We start from the raw sequence: 2,863 nt of genomic DNA on the forward strand, positions 1-2,863 counted from the left end.
GTGGTGACTCCCAAAAGGAAGACAGGGCGCACTGAGACCCTTCTTCTGCGACACAGCAGAGAGCAGTGTCCGCGTGCACCGGCTACGGAGTTCAGCACGGATTCAAGTCCCAGCTCATGCTCGCCAGGGCCGCAAATGTCAGTCTATCAGCCTGTGCCTCAGTTTCCTCTCCTATAAAAACCTGGACGGTAACAGCGTCTGTCTTGGAAAATTAGCTGATGCAGACGAAGCACACGGCATGGTTCTTAGCACAGAGTAGCTCAAGCTCACTGCCATCGAGTCAATTCCGACTCACAGCAACCCCCTGGGTTTGCAAGGCTGCAAATCTCTACAGAAGCAGACAGCCTCATCTTTCTTCCACAGAGCGCCTGGTGGGTTTGAACCACTGACCATTTGGTTAGCGGTCAAATGCCTTAACCGCTACACCACCAGAGCTCCTAGCTCATAGTAAGAGTCCAATAAATGTTATCGCTCTTGTTATTAATAATAATGTTGTGGGTGCATCGCTGGGTGCTGCCCGGATATGCTCTTTCTGAGACACTTAGCCTCCCGCCTCTCTGTGCTTTCACACCAGGCCAGGAAGCCGGTGACTTTTATCCTCTTCTCCCCAACCCTTCCGGCCTTGACTTTCCGTGTCGGTAATGGGTTCCCATCCCGTCAGAGCAGCTTCACCAGGGCTGTTCTCAGGAACTGGACGAAGTGCACAAGGAAATGGAGAAGCAGCAGTAATTGCCAGAGAGCCACTGGAAACGACCATACTAATGAGCCCACCGCCACAGTGGGAATACCGGGCCACCGTTTGTGGACTCATTCCCGCATTACCTCTTCCGAACATGACTCGAGGTTCCTGGAACTGGCACTTTGCCTCCCTGAGAGTGCCATTTACTGGAAGCTAAAGACCAGCTCCCAAACAGCTCACCTGCCCCTGGGAAAGGCACTTTCCCTCAACATCTAGAGGAGACAAGCTGTGAGCTGTTAGCGCCCTTCACAACTCCCATGAAGCCACTCTCTGAAGAAAACCTATCTGTCCAGACACAGACATTTATTTCCCCACGGTGTATGCGAGTTAGGACCCAGGGAGCAGAAACACCTCGGGAGGCAGAGCCATGGGCTTCTCCTCGCAGAGCCCGTTAGCTTCCAAGTCAACCACCAGGCAATCGAAGACTCCACAGTCTGATGGCCTTCTGTTTTGACGTCCTCCCTTTACACAAGTACCTTTAGGGACATTCAGTATGTGTCTTTTTCTCTTCTCCTATCTTTTTTCCTGTTAGCACTGAACTCCCTGAGTTAGGCCACCCTCCTACAGTCTTCAATCTTCCTTTTTAACAGCCTTCAGTTACAGGGAAATCTCAATACAACGAAACCGTGCCCACACCCCAACCCTTTGGCTGCAACCGAATTCTGTTCTATACCATCTAACTGCAAACATTTTAGAATTCTAAGTTATCTGGGGACTCCTATGGAGACAACATTGGCTATTATAATATTTGGTCTCAAAAACATACCATTTGTCAGTCATGCTTTCTGAAATCAAAAAACTTACTGCCATGGAGTCGATTCTGACTCACAGCGCCCCTAGGGAACAGAGTGGAACTGCCCCATTGGATTTCCCAGGCTGTCAATCTTTACAGAAGCAAAGCCCAAACCAAACCCACTGCCAGTGAGTTGATTCTAACTCACAGTGCCCCTAGAGGACAGAGGAGAACTGCTCCATAGGGTTCCCAAGGCTGTCCATCTAAACGGAGGAGCTCTGGTAGCATAGTGCCTAAGGCACTTGACTGCTAACCAGAAGGCTGGCAGTTCAAACCCGCCAGCCACTCCTCAGAAGGAAGGTTGGGCAATCCTACTTCTGTAGTGATACCACCTCAGAAACCCAAGGAGGGGTCACTATGAGTCGGGGACTGACTCGACGGCACATAACAACAACCACCACTATCTAAACAGAAGCAGACTGCCTCATCTTTCTCTTGTGGAGTGGCCAGTGGGTCCAAACCAGCAGGCTTTTGGCTAGCAGCTGATTGCTTTAACCACTGCGCCAGCAGGGCTCCTTCGTGCAAGAAGCCATGCAGCCCGGGACTTTGGATAGCAGTGATGGGCTTTACCGCGTTTCTTCCCTGAACTCGACCAACGTGCTGAGGCAGCTGCCTCCTCCCTGGAATCCCTGGCTACAGGAGCACATGCTGGGCACAGCCCTGATGTGCGTCTGCTGTTGACACAACACTGCTCTTGGGCACGTACGTCACCACTCCACCCGAGCCTCCTTCACAAGGTATGGCTGCTGCTTAGCAACGAGGCAAAGAAAGAGCCAGGCCCGCTCTCCTCGTCTCTCTGAGCGGAGTGTTAATATACACAGACACTGCGGTTTCTCTGATGCGTTCGTGTGACAGGAAGAAGGAGGATGACAAGGAGGTTACCCTCGGTGTCAATGAAACAGAGATTTGGTACGCTGCTGCTACTGTCGGGAGCCTTCAAGTCGATCCGACTCAGCGACCCCAAGGGACGGAGCAGAACTGCCCGGTGGGAGTTCCAGGCTGTCACCTTTCTTTCTCCTGCCAAGCGGCTGGTGGCTTCGAACTGCCGACCTACTCATTCGCAGCCAGGTGCTTAACCATCATGCCACCAGGGCTCCGTTGCTGGTTTGATTTCCTACTTTGTCCATTGTGATTAGCAACTGAGAGAAATCTGTGTAAATAAGGTGACAGGAACAGACTGCTAGCTCTTTCCCACAGCGAGGTAAGTGGAAGACACGCCCAAAAAGAAAACAACAAGAGACTCTGTATCCAGAAACTAGCCCCAGCCTGGCTGTGTCCTTCGCTGGAAGGTGGCAGTTGCTGGTAGGTACCACCACCATCAGCCCCTGCCT

This window comes from Orycteropus afer, unplaced genomic scaffold (genome assembly GCF_000298275.1).
Source record: "Orycteropus afer afer isolate SDZICR_OR568_19922 unplaced genomic scaffold, OryAfe1.0 scaffold00413, whole genome shotgun sequence".
Lineage (NCBI taxonomy): Eukaryota > Metazoa > Chordata > Mammalia > Tubulidentata > Orycteropodidae > Orycteropus > Orycteropus afer.